We start from the raw sequence: 18,479 nt of genomic DNA, 5'->3' as shown, positions 1-18,479 counted from the left end.
AGAACTTCAGCTTCAGGAATTAAAAGCACTCAGTGCAGAGGGGAGCAACCCTCTCACAGGCGCAAAATTAAATGAATATACTGTGGTCCAATGCATGTGTGTTTGTGGAACACTGCGTATCCTCATGCACGGTGGGCGTAGTGCTAGAGTTGCCGCCTAACAGCGCTTACAGCGCCAGAGACCCGGGTTCCATCCTGACTACGGGTGCTGTCTGTACGGAGTTTGTACGTTCTCCCCGTGACCTGCGTGGGTTTTCTCAGAGATCTTCGGTTTCTGCTCAAACTCCAAAGACGTATAGGTTTGTAGCTTGGTGTAAATGTAAATTGTCCCCAGTGTGTGTAGGATAGTGTTAGTGTGCGGGGGTCACTGGCTAGTGCAGACTCGGTGGGCCGAAGGGCCTGTTTCCACGCTGTATGTCTAAACTATACGATGTTCCGTGTCCAACCTCACCTTCACACACTGGGACTTGGCCATCCCATCCACCAACTGCACACTGTAAGTAGCTGCGACCCACCAGCCGATAGCTAGATACACAAAGACATGTTATTGCAGAGAAACCTGGTGTAAAAATGAGTTACCTGGATCAGTGTTTCAACAACACAGCTGAGATGAGGCTGAATAATTATATTTAATTCACAGCATGAACTAACAATTTCATTCAGACTGAAATGTCTGAATGACAATAAAGGAGACTTTAGTTTCACTTTACTTTTTTAACATGTAAAAGGAAAATAAGACAGTGACAGTGAAACATGGTGGGCAGCGCCACTCACGTCGCAGCGGCCTCTGCAGAGTGTGTGTGTGTGTGTGTGTGTGTGTGTGTGTGTGTGTGTGTGTGTGTGTGTGTGTGTGTGTGTGTGTGTGTGTGTGTGTGTGTGTGTGTGTGTGTGTGTGTGTGTGTGTGTGTGTGTGTGTGTGTGTGTGTGTGTGTGTGTGTGTGTGTGTGTGGCGGGGGGGGGGAAACTTTTAAAATCTTTCCCCTGCACGGAGAAGCCGACCTTTCCCTGTCGGGTCTCCGTTGAAGTTGCGCCGTGGAGCGGCCTCCAGCAGGAACGTCCTGGGGCTCCAGTCACGGACCTGCGGAGCTACTCACCATCGTAGAGCTGGCCGAGTCTGGACCGGGAGGAGCTGTGGTGGCGCGCTGCTGCGACCCGACCCTCGGAGATTCGGAGGCTTACCGCAGGTCTGGGGGACGGTGATATCGGGAGCCCGCGGGTCCCTGCTGGGAGACCGCTTTTCGGGGCTTCCGCAACGGCGACTTCTCCCGCCCGAGTAGCGGGGTCGAGGATGACCTGGAGCGGGGCCTTACATCACCGCCCGGTGCGGCTTCAACGCCAGCGCCCGCCCGGGGGCTCCAACAACAAGACCCGGAGCGCGGCCTTGCATCACCCGGCGCGGCGTTAATGGCCGCGGGACAATTGTCATCGCCCGCCGGGGGCTCTGACTTTGACTCTGACATCGGGGGGGATAGGGAAGTGCAGGGGAGAGATAAGTTTTTTTTGCCTTCCATCACAGCGAGGAGGAGATGCGCTGTGATGGATGTCTGTGTAAATTGTGTTGTGTCTTGGGTCTTTTTTTTTCTTGTATGTATGACTGCAGAATCAACATTTCACTTGAGCCTCTATGAGGTTCAAGTGACAAATAAATTGTATTGTGTGTAAGGTATAAATTTAAATAAACACATTATTTGTGAAGGGATTTGCTTCAGATTGTCAGTTTCTGTTCGTATGGCAACATTCAAGGGCGGCACGGTGGCGCAGCGGGTAGAGCTGCTGCCTCACAGCGCCAGAGACCCGGTTCCATCCTGACTACGGGCGCTGTCTGTACGGAGTTTGTACATTCTCCCCGTGACCTGCTTGGGCTTTCCCCGGGTGCTCCGGTTTCCTCCCACACTCCAAAGACGTGCATGTTTGCAGGTTAATTGGCTTCTGTAAGTTGTAAATTGTCCCTGCCGTCTGTAATCTCTCAAGACTCAGATGTAACCAAATACTCACCCTGGTTCACAATTAAAAGCAGCTCTGCTTCCAAATGTAGAGTTTGGTGCCTGAACTTTTCCATTGGCTATCTCTCCTGGAATACCACAGTCTCTCACTGCACAGAAAGAAAGGGAAATGGTGAAGGTGATAGAGCCACAGGCCCTTCGGCCCAACTTGCCCATGGTGACCAAGATGCATTCTCCACTCGTCCCACCTGGCCCAGATCCCCCTAAACCTGTCCTATCCATGTACCTGTCTAAATATAATTTAAAATTTGTTGTCGCACCTGTATCAACGACCTCCTCTGGCAGCTCGACCCATACACCCACCACCCTCTGTGTGAAGAAGTTGCCCCTTAAGTTCCTGTTAAGTCTTCCTCCTCTCACTTTAAACCTGTGGCCTCTGTTTCTTGATCCCCCAACTCTGGGTAAAAGACTCTGTGCTACTTTATCTCTTCATGAGCCTCTACACCACTATAGCATCACCCCTCAGCCTCCTGAGCTCCAAGGATTAGAGTTCTAGCCTGCCCCAACCTCTCCCTGTGACTCAGGTAGTCAAGTCCCAGCAACATCCTCGTAAATCTTCTCTCCAGCTTAACAACATCCTTCCTATAGTATGGTGATCAAAATGGAACACAATACTCCAAATGTGGCCCCACCAACGTCTTGTACAGCTGTAACACAACTGATGCAAGCATGACCATCTCCAAGTCAAGTCAAGTCACTTTTATTTCTATAGCACATTTAAAAAACAACTCTCGTTGACCAAAGTGCTTTACATTGGTGGAGGTACTAACGTTATACAACAGTGGTTCATAGATTAAGTACATACATAAATACATACATATAGCCCTCCCTCAGAGGACATCAAGCAAGGCTTGGGAGTAAAGATGGGTTTTAAGTCTCGACTTAAAGGAGTCGATGGAGGGGGCAGTTCTGATGGAAAGAGGGATGCTGTTCCACAGGTTCTCCAATAGGTTCTTAATGGAATTCACAGAAATGTATTCTCATGAAGTCGTCTATTCAACAGTGTAACATCACACTAACAGGGACAGTCTGTTGAGTTACTCCTGCACTCTGAAACGTCACCTATCCATGTTCTCCACAGATGCTGCCTGACCCGCTGAGTTACTCCAGCACTTTGTGCCCTTCTTTGTAAGCCAGCATCTGCAGTTCCTTGTCTCTACATGAGCAAGCTACGCCTGATCCATCAGCTCCAGGGAACATTAGCACCAGCAATGTGCCAACAACAACCATGAACAACAAGTTTAACTATCTTCTACTCGTAATGTTCAATGATATCACAAAGTTTTCCCACTGTCAACATCCTGAGATTAGCTCTGACCAGAAACTCGCCAACCAGCCACGTAAATCCCTTGACCACAAGAGCACAAGACCACAATAGGGCGGCACAGTGGCGCAGCGGGTAGAGCTGCTGCCTTACAATGCCACAGACCCGGGTTCCATCCTGACTACGGGTGTTGTCTGTGCGAAGCTTGCACGTTCTCCCCGTGGGTTTTTCATGGGCGCTCCGGTTTCCTCCCACAGTCCAAAGACGTGCAGATCTGTAGATTAATTGGCTTTGGTAATAATTGTAAATTGTGTAGGATAGTGTTAGTATACAGGCTACAGTTTAATGTGGATAAATGTGAGGTTATCCACTTTGGTGGCAAGAACAGGAAGGCAGATTATTATCTGAATTATCTGAGAGTCATGTTAGGAAAAGGGGAAGTTCAACAAGATCTATGGGCTCTTGTTCATCAGTCACTGAAAGTAAGCATGCAGGTACAGCAGGCAGTGAAGAAAGCTAATGGCATGTTGGCCTTCATAACAAGAGGAGTTGAGTATAGGAGCAAGGAGGTCCTCCTGCAGTTGTACAGGGCTCTGGTGAGACCACACCTGGAGTATTGTGTGCAGTTTTGGTCTCCAAATTTGAGGAAGGACATTATTTTTGCTATTGAGGGAGTGCAGCGTAGGTTTACCAGGTTAATTTCCGGGATGGCGGGACTGTCAGATGTTGAAAGAATGGAGCGACTGGGCTTGTACACACTGGTGTACAATGAGAGGGTCCTTATTTAAAATTTATAAGATTATTAAGGGATTGGGTACGCTAGAGGCAGGAAACATGTTCCCGATGTTGGGGGAGTCCAGAACCAGGAGCCACAGTTTAAGAATAAGGCGTAAGCCATATAGAACGGAGATGAGGAAAAACATTTCCACCCAGAGAGTTGTGAGTGTGGAATTCTCTGCCTCAGAGGGCAATAGAGGCAGATTATCTGGATGCTTTCAAGAGAGAGCTAGATAGAGCTCTTAAAGATAGCGGAGTCAGGGGATACGAGGAGAAGGCAGGAACGGGGTACTGATTGTGGATGATCAGCGATGATCACATTGAATGGCGGTGCTGGCTCGAAGGGCCGAATGGCCTCTACTCCTGTACCTATTGTCTGTTGATCGCTGGTCGGCGCGGACACTGTGCCCAAAGGGTCTGTTTCTGTGCTGTCTCTCTAATGTAAAAGATAAAGTAAAGATCAAGGCAGAGGTTGCCCATCACCTGGTGAGGAAAACACCTGGACCCAGAAACCTTCCAACTCCCCACGATGTACAAGTTGGGAGTGTGGTCAAACAACCTGCACTTGTCTTGATGTAAGCAGATCTAACACCATTCCACAAGGTTAAGATCATCCAAAGGGAAGCGATCTACTTACTGGAACACTCCGCTCAACACCATTCAATATCCACTCCATCACTTGGTGCTCCTGGCTACAGGGGCAATTTCTTTAGTCAGAGGGTGGTGACTGTGTGCAATTCATTGCCAAAGATGGCTGTGGAGGCCAAGTCAGTGGGTATTTTTAAAGTGGAGATTGACAGATTCTTGATTAGTATGGGTGTCAGGGGTTATGGGGAGAAGGCAGGAGATTGGGGTTGAGAGGGAGAGATAGATCAGCCATGATTGAATGGCAGAGTCGACTCAATGGGCTGAATGGCCTAATTCTGCTCCTATGACATGAACGTTAACACACGGCACTGAAGGCTGTGATGCTGCTGGAAAGGTGCAGCAAAGATTCACCGCGAATAAGGACTTACCGAACTTCAAGTAGCCCTTGTCTTCCCTCTCTATCTCCATCCCTCCCCCTTCCCAGTTCTCCGACTAGTCTGTCTCCAATTACGTTTCATCATTGTTTGTTTCGTTGTCACCTTCTCCCAGATAACAATGATCTATTTAACATTTCCCTTGCTCTCCACCTCCCTTTGTTTCGCTTTCACACCTTACACTTCCTTATCTCTGTATCTCCCTCTCCCCTGACTCAGTCTGAACCCGAAACGTCACCCATTCCTTCTCTCCAGAGATGCTGCCTGTCCCGCTGAGTTACTCCAGTATTTTGTGTCTGTCTTCGGTTTAAATCAGCATCTGCAGTTACTTCCTACATGTTGCATGCTAACCAGTCAGCGGAAAGACAATACAAGATTACAATCGAGCCGTCCACAGTGTACAGATACATGATAAAGGAATAAACATGAATAACGATTGTTCCGCTATCTGCTCTGTTCTGTAACGGAGAACCTTATAGAACATTTGGAACGGAGATGCGGAAAAACTTTTTCTCACAGAGAGTTGCGAGTCTGTGGAATTCTCTGCCTCAGAGGGCGGTGGAGGCCGGTTCTCTGGATGCTTTCAAGCGAGAGCTAGATAGGGCTCTTAAAGATAGCGGAGTCAGGGGATATGTGAAGGCAGGAATGGGGTACTGATTGTGGATGATCAGCCATAGTCACATTGAATGGTGGTGCTGGCTTGAAGGGCCGAATGGCCTACTCCTGCACCTGTTGTCTATTGTCTATTGTAATCTTCAAAGATAGATTTTTACAGAAATCAGCCACCAACTGCTATCCGCTTTCTAGCTTAGTACTGGGAATAGCGACTCATGTTGCAGGAGGGGGGGTCGGGGAACAAACATGTTGTTTTCTCCACGTTGTATTACACTGCTGCCAACCATTCTAAACCCTTCAGCACAGCTGTAGCTGATGGTGTCTCCATATCTGTACTTCAGGCTAGACACTGCCTCCATCTGGCCATTTGCTATCGGTGCAGGGCGACGACATTCCACAGCTACCGCAAATACAATCAATCTAAGCTTCAGTTTCAATTTTTTTAGTTTAGTTTAGAGACACATCCCGGAAACAGGCCCTTCGGCCCACCGAGTCTGCACTGACCAGCGATCCCCGCACACTAACACTGTCCTACACACACTAGGGACAACTTACACATAAACCAATTAACCTGCAAACGTGCACATCTTTGGAGTGTGGGAGGAAACCGAAGGTCTCGGAGAAAACCCACGCAGGTCAAACAGCACCCGTAGTCAGGATGGAACCTGGGTCCCTGGAGCTGTGAGGCAGCAGCTCTACCCGCTGCGCCACCGTGCCGGCGTTCATTATGCATAGACTATAAAAAATATCTAGAGGAGCCTTAAAAAAACATCTTAAGCCTGCTCCACCGACCGCTCAACAGGACCGATATGGTGGCGCAGCGGGTAGAGCTGCTGTTTCACAGCGCCAGAGACCCAGGTTCAATCCTAACCTCGGGTGCTGTCTGTCTGTGTGGAGTTTGCACGTTCTCCATGTGACTGTGTGGGTTTCCTCCGGGTGCTCCAGTTTCCTCCCACATCCCAAAGACGTGCGGGTTTGCAGGTTAATCGGCCCCTCTGTAAATTGCCCCCTAGTGTGTAAGGAGTGGATGAGAAAGTGGGATAACATAGAACTAGTGTGAGCAGGTGATCGATGGTCGGCGTGGACTGGGCGGGCCGAAGGGCCTGTTTCCATGCTGTACCTCAGCCCTCTCCCACACAATCTCATCACTCCTTCCCCAGGCCGCTTGACCCCATCAAAACCAAAACATCCATTGACCGCTGCCCTCAACACTGTCGGTGACGAGACTCGCACAATCCCAGGTCTCAGCCTGGTGTAGAATCATCAACTTCATCACCAAACATTAACCCAGTCCAGTTGGTCAAATTAGATATCGGTATATTGCTCTAACATCTTTTGCGTTGAGAACATTCGGATGAATCTTTTACAAACTTCCAGTCCTATCACTGAGCTAAAAGGGCAGAAATTCCATTCGTTAAAATTAAAGATTGAAGAAGATAAAAAAAAAACAGATTAACAATAGACAATAGGTGCAGGAGTAGGCCATTCGGCCCTTCGAGCCAGCACCGCCATTCAATGTGATCATGGCTGATCATCCCCAATCAGTACCCTGTTCCTGCCTTCTCCCCATATCCCCTGACACCGCTATTTTTAATAGCCCTATCTAGCTCTCTCTTGAACGACCAAGAAAAATCCACGGTGGAGATTTATAACATCGGCAATTCTTTGAGTTGTTAGGTTTAGTTGTAGGGAAGGTGACTCACGTTTACAGGCGGGAGGTCCAGGCACAAAGGTGTTGTTTTCTCCACATTCTATTTCGTTCTGGCCGACCATGTCAAAGCCTTGGTCGCAGCTGTAGATGATGGTGTCTCCCACCGTGAACACCGGGCCAGAATCTCCCTCCATCCGCCCATTCAACGGCACGTCAGGAGGGTGGCACAGAACAGCTGGCAAAATAAATCCAAGCATGGATCTGCACCAGGTAACTCTCTGTACATCTCTGATCTTTGTTCTGCAGATCTTTCTTGTACAGATAGTAAATCTAACATGGCAAATCAGAGCAGCACTATCCTAACGCATATCCTACTGATTTATCTATTTGAGTTAGATGACGTGAAATAGCCTCTTCTCAGAAAACACACACACAGCAGTCCATGAGCTCATAACTGATTGGAGCAGAATTCAGCCCATCAAGTCTGCTCCGCCCTTCAATCATGGCTGATCTATCTTTCCCTCCCAACCCCATTCTCTTGCCTTCTCTCCATAACCCCTGACATCTTTACTAATCAAGAATATATCTATCTCTGCCTTATTAATATCTAATATAGTTCTCTCAAATATCTAGTTCCAGTCGGGATGAATGCGATGGGCCGAAGGGCTTGTTTCCCAGCTGTATGACTCCAAGATTCTATGAGTTCACACCAACAAGCAAACTTGTCTGTGACCTTTGACACTTGGGCAAATCAAAATACTATTATCTTCAGAAAAGTTACTCCAGTCACAGACTGCAGTTTACAAGATGATCAAACTACTTTTTGCCATCTCAAGTCTCAACCACCTCAACATCATGAGGAGATGGCCGTGCTAGGCTTGCCCGGCTCGGGAACATTGGAGTGTCTGTCGGCACTGGGCCTGAACTCGCTGGAGTTTAGAAGGATGAGGGGGCACCTCATTGAAACAGACAGTATAATGAAAGTCCTGGATAGAATGGATGTGGAGAGGATGTTTCCACTAGTAAGAGAGTCCAGGACTAGAGGTCACAGCCTCAGAATTAAAGGACATTCCTTTAGGAAGGAGATGAGGATAAATTTCTTTAGTCGGAGGGTGGTGAATCTGTGGAATTCTTTGCCACAGACGGCTGTGGAGGCCACAAGTCAGTGGATATTTTTAAGGCAGAGATAGATAGATTATTGATCAGTACAGGTGTCAGGGGTTATGGGGAGAAGGCAGGACAATGGGGTTAGGAGGGAGAGATAGATCAGCCATGATTGAATGGTGGAGCAGACTTGATGGGCCAAATGGCCTAATTCTAATTTCACGTATAACCTTATGACCACTTAAGACCTTATGAGCTAACAGAGTTGACCAATCTAATTAGTTGACTGGCCTCCATTCTTGAAGCAATAATAAATATAGATTACTTAATATAGTTATCAATTTTTAATAACCATTTCCTCATCTTCAGTAACACACTCAAACACAGGGGCAGCACGGTGATGCAGCGGGTATAGTTGCTGCCTTATAGCACTTGCAACGCCAGATACCCGGGTTTGATCCTGACTACAGGTGCTGTCTGTACGGAGTTTGCACGTTCTCCCCGTGACCTCCGCAGGTTTTCTTCGAGATCTTCGGTTTTCTCCCACACTCCAAAGACGTGCAGGTTTGTAGGTTAATTAGCTTGGTCTGAGTGTGAATTATCCCTGGTGTGTGTAGGATAATGTTAATGTTCGGGGATCGCTGGTCGGTGTGGACTCTCTGGGCCGAAGGGCCTGTTTCCGCGCTGTATCTCCAAACTAAACCTAAACACAGGGTTAAGCGGAAATATTTGTTGAACTGTCACTTGGGGGTGGTCTCAGTCACACTACAACCTTGCTACAGGCTAATCTACAGACAGCTGTAAAGCGACTGTACTCTACCTGTGCACGTTGATGGTGTGTTGTCCCATTCCCCGGTCTCTGTACAAACCAGTCTGCCCGCTCCGATTAATGAATAGCCGGCACTGCAGGAGTACTCCGCCACCATCCCGTATTCCCAGAGTTCTCCGTCGGCTGGTGAGGAAGTGTTCCCGTTACTAATCGGTGGAGGAGCAGCGCATGAGACAGCTGTGGACAAATGAAATACAATGAAACATCAGATGGAAACATGAGCTTCCCACAGTCAGTCAGTCAGGCACAGCAGTCTCTGCACGGCTCTGGGGAAAGGCAGGGGAATAGGTAGCTGGATTGCTCGTACATACAGTACTGTCTAAAGCTTGTCATTGGACAAAGATCTCTCTCCCAGCTTGCCAACACACCACTAAACTGAAGAAGGGTCGCAACCAGAAACGTCGCCTATTTCCTTCGCTCCATAGATGCTGCCTCACCCGATGAGTTTCTCCAGCATTTTTGTCTACCTTCGATTTTCCAGCATCTGCAGTTCCTTCTTAAACTAAACTGAAGGGTATATTTTGTATCGTTATACAAAATACACGACCCAAAAAAGGTGCTGCCTCACAAGAAACATAGAAAATAGGTGCAGGAGTAGGCCATTTGGCCCCTCGAGCCAGCACCGCCATTCAATACGATCATGGCTGATCATCCACAATCAGTACCCTGTTCCTGCTTTCTCCCCATATCCCTTGATTCCGTTAGCCCTGAGAGCTAAATCTAACTCTCTCTTGAAAACATCCAGTGAATTGGCCTCCACTGCCTTCTGTGGCAGAGAATTCCACAGATTCGCAACTATTTGGGTAAAAAAGTGTTTCCTCATCTCAGTCCTAAATGGCCTACTCTTTATTCTTACACTGTGACTCCTGGTTCTGGACTCCCCCAACATCAGGAACATTTTTCCTGCATCTAACACGAAACGTCACCTATTCCTTCACTCCATAGATGCTGCCTCACCCACTCAGTTTCTCCAGCATTTTTGTCTACCTTCGGACTACCTTTGATCGGACTTCACTGGCTTTACCTTGCACTAAATGTTAATCCCTTATCATGTATCTGTACACTGTGGACGGCTCAATTGTAATCATGTATTGTCTTTCCGCTGACTGGATAGCACGCAACAAAAGCTTTTCACTGTACCTCAGTACATGTGACAATAAACTCAACTCAAAAACACCTCTCTGGCCTAGTTATGTAAAGCATCTGGAATCGAAGGAACGAACACGTTACCAATTAAAGAAAGATTGCAAGTGGTGGCACAACGCAAGTCCAATTCTTTGCATTTTAACTAAACTGAGACTATTGCAACATGATTGTAATTGTTGACAATGTGATTGGGCAGATTTGCGTGTGTGGACAGTAAGTGGACACACGTCTCGAGACAGAAACTAAGAAGATATTTGCAGGCTTCAGCAAAGATGTCAATGTCCAGGCTCATACACTGTTTGCAACTCACCTTTACAGGAGGGGGGTCCAGGTACAAAGGTGTTGTTTTCTGCACATTCTATTACACTCTGGCCGACCATTACAAAGCCTTCAGTGCAGCTGTAGCTGATGGTATCTCTGTACATGTACGTCGGGCCAAACCCTGCCTGGATCCGTCCATTCAATGGCACGTCAGGAAGATGGCACAGAACTGCTAGCAAAATAAATCCAAGCATGAATCTGCATCAGGTAACTGTGCTTTGATCATCTTTAGAGTCATAGTGATACAGTGTGGAAACAGGCCCTTCGGCCCAACTTGCCCACACCGGCCAACATGTCCCAGCTACATTAGTCATAGAGTGATACAGCACGGAAACAGGCCCTTCGGCCCAACTTGCCCACACCGGCCAACATGTCCCACCTGGTCCATATCCCTCCAAACCTATCCTATCCATGTATCTGTCTGACTGCTTCTTAAATGTTAGGATAGTCCCTGCCTCAACTATCTCCTCTGGCAGCTTGTTCCATGCACCCACCACCCACTGTGTAAATCAACATACGTGCACATTTTTAAAATACCACACACACATTCCAGTTGATTGCATATCTGCAACTGCAGCTTGGTATGACTATTCATGACCAAGGTTAAATTGTTTACTGAATATAAACAATTCCTTAAAGTTTTATCTAGAACATATCCAACGCAACTACATTAAGCCAAACCCACGTTGCAACTCGTGGCAATTATTTGTTTTTAATTACATTTAATCTTGAATTTCCTAACATTTATTCAGAGCCATTATCATGTGCGGGATTCTTTTATTGTTGGAACATACAGCATGGAAACAAGCCCAATGAGTCCACGCTGACCAACAATTCATATTAGTTCTGTTATCCCATTTTCTCATCCACTCCCTACACGCTAGAGGCCAATTAACCTACAAACCCGCATGTCTTTGGGACGTGGGAGGAGGCTGATGCACCCAAAGAAAACCCACATGGTCACAAGGAGAATGTGGAAACTCTACATGCAGAAGCCCCTGAGGTCAGGATCGAACCCGGGCCTCTGGCGCTGAGAGGCAGCAGCTCTACCTGCTGCACTACCTTGACACACTGTAAGCAGGATTAAAGTGGCAGGATTTATGGAATCAGTGGATGGGGCACATTTTGTGCTCTTAAAGCTTTACGATATTAACTATAACACTGGTAAGAGTGCTGTTATGATCTGTAGAAGCAAAGAGGATAAATGTCTAAAATGTCCTGATTTTAAATTGTCTGATAATAATCTTAGTGTCTGTAATAAGGTAAAATATCTTGGACATTTTATTACAGAACAAATGACAGATGATGAGGATATTTATTGTGATGTATGCACAAGCAAACATTCTCTTGCACAAGTTTAGTGCGTGTACTGATGGAGTGAAGATGTCTCTGTTCGGAGCATATTGTACACCACTCTATACTGCACACCTGTAATCAAACTACAGAAAAGCAAGCTTACAGAGACTTAAAGTAGCTTATAATGATGCCATGAGAATATTACTTAAGAGACCTAGATCGGGTAGTGCAAGTGAAATGTTTGTGGCTGCAGGAGTCAATACTTTACAAACTCTCTTAAGAAATCTTATGTATAAATTTGGAGAAACTCAGAGTTTCTCCAGCTTTTTTGTGTACCTGCGATTTTCCAGCATCTGCAGTTCCTTCTTAAACACTTATGTATAAATTTATTGGCTGGATTAATGACTCTGAAAATGAAATCATCTTGGCCTTGTCAAACATAAAGTTTAGCACTACACTCTACCAATCCCAGCTGTGGAGACATTGGTATAGTTGTCTCGTTGTAGGACACTGGTTTTTTAAATTCTAGATCTTAGACCATGTATTGTGCTTCTGTATGTAGTTTATTCTATGTAATGTCTTGTCTTTTATCTGGACCTTGAGTCTGTAATAAAAAGTAAGTGAGTTTGCTGCAAACAATCTTCTGTGGACATGGGACAAACTACAGTTGCGTACCTCTACATGTTGGCAGCTCATTATTCCACTCCCCGGTCTCTGTACAAACAAGTTCGACTGCACCGATCAGTGAATAGTTCTCATCACAGGAGTACCTTGCCACCATCCCATATTTCCAGTTCTCCCTATTGGGTGGAGAAGGAGCAACGCCATTCATAATCGGTGGAAGTTCATCGCAAGTGACAGCTGGAAGAAATGACATTGAATTACTGCTTCCAATACTTGTTCAGTTTAGAGATACAGCACGGAAACAGGCCCTTTGGCCCACCGGGTCCGCGCCGACCAGCGATCCCCGCACACTAACACTATCCTACACTCACTGGGGACAATTTACATTTATACCAAGCCAATTAACCTACAATCCTGTACGTCTTTGGAGTGTGGGAGGAAACCGAAGATCTTGGGAGAAAACCCACGCGGTCACGGGGAGAATGTACAGGCTCCGTACAGACAGCACCTGAAGTCGGAATCGAACCCGGGTCTCTGGCCCTGATGAATGTGGAAGCCCACCTTTACACGTCGGGATCTGGCCGTCCCAACCATCAGCAGTGCACAACTGGTAACTCCGACCCACCACCTGGTATCTAAACACAAGGAAGACAGGTGACTGTAGGAAACACAGGCAAAAAGCACCAACTAACAAGTAGCATCAAAAGACACTCCCTCTTCTCCACTCTCCCATCGGGCAAGAGGTACAGGTGTGAAAACACACACCTCCAGATTCAGGGACTGTTTTTTCCCAGCTGTTATCAGGCAACTGAACCGTCCTCTCATCAACTAGAGAGTGGTCCTGACTTCCCAGTCATCAGTCTGAAGAAGGATCTCGACCGAAACGTCACCTAGTCCTTCTCTCCACAGATGCTGCCTCACCCGCTGAGTTTCTCCAGCATTTTTTGTCTCCCATCTACCTCATTGGGGACCCTGGGACTAACTTTAATCAGACTTTACTGGCTTTATCCTGCACTAAACGTTATTCCCTTTAGCATGTATCTGTGCATTGTGGATGGGTCAATTGTAATCATGTAGAGTATTTCCGCTGACTGGATAGAACGGAGCAAAAAGCCTTTCACTGTACCTCAGTACACATGACAATAAACTCAACTACGCTAAACTAAGCTAAACTAACTCAGTGGGTCAGGCAGCATCTGTGGAGAACATGGGTAGGTGACGTTTCACAGAGTGCTGGAGTAACTCAGCGGGTCAGGTAGCATCTTTGGAAGACGGATAGGCAGTGTTTCGGGTTGGGACCCTTCTTCAGAACATTTTTTAAGAACGTCTCTTAAAGATAATTTTAGTTTTTTGTACTCACCCTGTCTCACAGTGAAAAGTAACTTTACTTCCAAAAGTAGTTTTCGGTGCCTGCGAATATCCATTCATAATCTCTCCTGGATTTCCACAGTTCCTCACTGTGCAAATGAAAATGGGAGATGATAAAGGATAGAAAAATAGTCACAAAACTATCCAAAAGCTTGTTCTCAGAACTAGTAAAACAATTTGTAGTTTTGCATCTTAACATTTCCCATGCTGTAAACTCTAGATTGTTACTGTTTACAAATGAGCCTTTCCTCAGTTGTAGAGTCCTACGACACGCTATCTGCCCCTTCAGCCCAACCTGCCCGTGCCAACCAAGATGCCTATCTATGCCAGTGCCACCTGAACCTGTCCTATCCTAAAAAAAACACCTTTTATCCATGAGTAGTAGCTCTACTCAATATCCAAATCCTCAATGAGTTTTAAATTAATCCAAAGAACTAAGTATTTGCAGGTCAGTTTCACCACCATTTCTCACACCATTGTGATGTCCCAAATGTTCAGTAACTAAGTTCTCAACAGTTCCTTTGGCCCATGGAAACAAACTACCTTCAACAAGTGAAATAAATGAGTGAGGAGAAAGGAGAATACAATCAGACTACTTGTTACTTACATTCACATTTGAGCTGCAACGTTGTCCACGTTGAATCTTCCCCGCAAGTTACAGATCTTGAACTATTTAACGAGTCTTCCTTGAATACATAACCCAAATCACACCCATAAATTACCTCTGCCCCCTCTTTAAATACAATACAATACAATACAATACAATACAATTCAATTTATTGTCATTTGGACCCCTTGAGGTCCAAATGAAATGTCGTTTCTGCAGCCATACATTACAAACAAATAGACCCAAGACACAACATAATTTACATAAACATCCATCACATTGCTGTGATGGAAGGCCAAAAAAAATTATCTCTCCACTGCACTCTCCCCCCCGATGTCAGAGTCAAAGTCAAAGTCAAAGCCCCCGGCGGGCGATGGCGAATTGTCCCGCGGCCATTAAAGCCACGCCGGGTGATGCAAGGTCGCGCACCGGGTCTTGGTGTTAGAGCCCCCGGCGTGCGCTCGCAGTCCCGCGGCCATTCCAAGCCGCGCGGGGCGGTGCTGTAAGGCCCCGCTCCAGGTGCTCTTCAACCCCGCAACTCGGGCGGGAGAAGTCGCCACCGCGGAAGCCCTGAAAAGCGGTCTCCCTCCAGGGACCCGCGGGCTCCCGGTGCCGCCCGCCAGACCCGCAGTTGCAGCCACCGAATCTCCGGGGGTCGGGTCGCAGCAGCGTCCACCACAGCTCCACCCGCTCTGGACTCGGCCAGCTCCGCGACGGTGAGGTGAGTAGTCGGCACCACAGCCCCCGGTCTTCCTGTTGGAGACCGCTCCTCGTTGCAGCCCCAACGACAACGGAGACCCGACAAAGAAAAGGTCGGGTCTCCCGTGCAGGGAGAGATTTAAAAGTTACCCCACCCCCCCCCCCCCCCTCCACACCACCCCCACCCCCCCACACACATACCCCAACAAAAATAACAAAAACGACATAAAAACATAAGACATAAAATAATAAAAACGCAGACGGACTGCAGAGGCCGCTGCTGACGAAAGTCGCGCCGCCCACTGAGATCTCAGAGGTAAATTCATGAACTGGAGAGCCATTTTCCAACTCCGGAGGTCTGCCACAGTCAGCTGTAAAATAAATAGGATTATTAAGTTAAACACAAAGTGCTGGAGGAACTCAGCAGGTCAGGCAGCATCTGCGGAGGGAGATGGCCAGATGATGATGCCGGTCGGGACCCTTCTTCAGACTGGAGTAGGGGGGAGATGGAGAGAGGTGGGAGCGGGACAAAGACTGGCAGTGATGGATGGATTGTTCAGGAACAAGAGAAGCTGTGTTAGGCTGAGGGGTCTTGATGGAAGGGACATGAAGCACGTGAGAGCCGAGACAGAGAAGGCGGAAAGGTTTTCCCACTGAGGGTTGGTACATCTTTGGATCTCTTCCTTGAATTACAGTCTTTGAATATTCTTGAGGCAGAGTTAGATGGATTCTTGACAAGCAAGAAGGTGAAAGGCGATTCGGTGTAGACGAGAATGCAGGTTTGAGATTACAATCAAGGCCGCCATGATCAGTGTGTTTATTTCAATGCAATGACTATTCTGGGTAAGGCAGATGAACTTCGAGCCTGGATCTGTGCATGGAACTATGACGTTGTGGCCATTAGAGACTTGGTTACGAGAGGGACAGGACTGGCAGCTCAATGGTCCAGATTTCAATGTTTCAGATGCGATAGAGAGGGAGGTAAACGAGGTGGAGGAATTGTATTACTAATCAGGGAGAATATCACGGCAGCACTCACGAGGAAACTGTGGAGAGTTTGTTCCCTGAAACAATGTGGGTTGAGCTCAAAAATAGGAAAGGTGCAATCACTCGAGGGAGAGGTTGAGTAGGCTGGGTCTCTATTCCATGGAGCACAGGAGGATGAGGGGGGTCATTTAGAGGTGTACAAAATCATGAGAGGAATAGATCAGGTGGATACACAGAGTCTTGCCCAGAGTAGGGGAATCGAGGACCAGATGACATAGGTTCAAGATGAGGGAGAAAAGATTTAATAGGAATCCGAGGGGTAACATTTTCTCACAGAGGGTGGTGGGTGTATGGAACGAGCTGCCAGAGAAGGTAGTTGAGGCTGGGACTATCCCATTGTTTAAGAAACAGTTAGACAGGCACATGGAAAGGACAGGTTTGGAGGGATAAGGACCAAGCACAGGTAGGTGGAACTAGTGTAGCTGGGACATTGTGGGCTGGTGTGGGCAAGTTGGGCCAAAGGGCTTGTTTCCACACTTTATATGACTATGACTCCATGACACTCTGATTGGGTTATACCATAGGCAGCAAGATATACTGTAGAAGAACAAAAAAAGATACAAAGTGCTGGAGTAACTCAGCGGGTCAGGCAGCATCTGTGGAGAACATGGATAGGTGACGTTTCACAGAGTGCTGGAGTAACTCAGCGGGTCAGTTTCTGAATACTTTCAAGAGAGAGCTAGATAGGGCTCTTATAGATAGCGGAGTCAGGGGATATGGGGAGAAGGCAGGAACGGGGTACTGATTGGGGATGATCAGCCACGATCACATTGAATGGCGGTGCTGGATCGAGGGGCCGAATGGCCTGCTCCTGCACCTATTGTCTATTGCCTATTGTCAGGCACCATCTCTGGAGAACATGGATAGGTAACGTCTCACAGAGTGCTGGGGTAACTTAGTGGGACAGGCAGCGTCTCTGGAGAGAAGGAATGGGTGATGTTTTGGGTTGAGACCCTTCAGAGATGCTGTCTGGCCTGTTGTTATTCCGGCAGTTTGTTGCGATCTTTGGTGTATATGTACACTCTATATTATATGTAACGGGTAACATTTCGGGTCGAGACCCTTCTTCAGACTGAGAGTCAGGGGAGAGGGGTACATAGACATATGGAAGCGTAAGAAAATGACAGATCAAAGCAGACGGTGATCAAGGAAAATGTAGAATAATTCATTGTTGGTTGGGGGAAAAGTGACAACAAACAGTAAAACGAATCAGGACAGTGAAATTAGTCAGGGAACTAGGACGGGGAAAGAATCCAGAACCAGGGGTCACAGTTGAAGAATAAGGGGTCAGCCATTTAGGACTGAGATGAGGAAAAACTTTTTCACCCAGAGAGCTGTGAATCTGTGGAATTAGCTCAAAGGGCTAACGGAATCGAGGGATATGGGGAGAAAGCAGGAACGGGGTACTGATTGTGGATGATCAGCCATGATCACATTGAATGGCGGGGTCAAGGAAAATCACGGCCCTGTTTCCACCACCACGTACAAGAAGCGACAAGACAGACACCATTGTATGCAGATGCTGAGAAGGTGTTCAGCTCTGGCTCAACAACTTCTAATCTTGAGTGTGGACTCGATAAGAAGAAGATATTGAATGGCTCGACGGGCTGAATGGCCTCCTCCTCCACCTATTTTTCTATGATGGGGAGAGAGGGAAAGCAAGGGTTACTTGATGTTAGAGAAGTCAACATTCATACCGCTGGGGTGTCAGTTACCCAGGTAAATATGAGGTGCTGTTGTGACACTTCTGTACTCCAGCATTGTGTGGTCTCTCTCTGGACACTAACTTGGACCAAAGGCCCTTTAGTTGAGGTCTTTGACTTGGACGATGCGGTGGAGTTTAAGAGGAGTTTGGACAGATGGAGACACAGGGATTGGAGGGATAAGGACCTTGTGGGGGTTAAAGTTGATGAAGAGACTTTGATGAGAAGGGGTCAGCCTGGGGTCACTGCCCCTCCTTGGGCCTTGCACGTCCCGGGACCGGTGCCAAGCCTCGGCCTGCCGCTCACCCGCAGCCCGGGCCGCCGCCGTCAGCACAGCTAGCGCCGCCAGCCGCAGCGCCATCGCCGCCTGCCTGAGCAGGCCCGGCCCGGCGCTGTGACAAATG

The 18,479-nt window shown here is 47.5% G+C and overlaps 1 protein-coding gene across 1 annotated transcript in view; it reads right to left on the bottom strand.

The window, feature by feature from the left end:
* Window positions 1-18,479, bottom strand: part of cr1 (complement C3b/C4b receptor 1 (Knops blood group)) — a 791,565-nt gene that overhangs the window by 419,334 nt on the left and 353,752 nt on the right. The gene's annotated exons all lie outside the window — the stretch shown is intronic.

The sequence above is a fragment of the Amblyraja radiata genome, chromosome 24, assembly GCF_010909765.2.
Source record: "Amblyraja radiata isolate CabotCenter1 chromosome 24, sAmbRad1.1.pri, whole genome shotgun sequence".
Taxonomy (NCBI): domain Eukaryota; kingdom Metazoa; phylum Chordata; class Chondrichthyes; order Rajiformes; family Rajidae; genus Amblyraja; species Amblyraja radiata.
The sequence above is the reverse complement of the archived record's forward strand: the minus strand, read 5'-3'. Positions and strand labels throughout refer to the sequence as shown.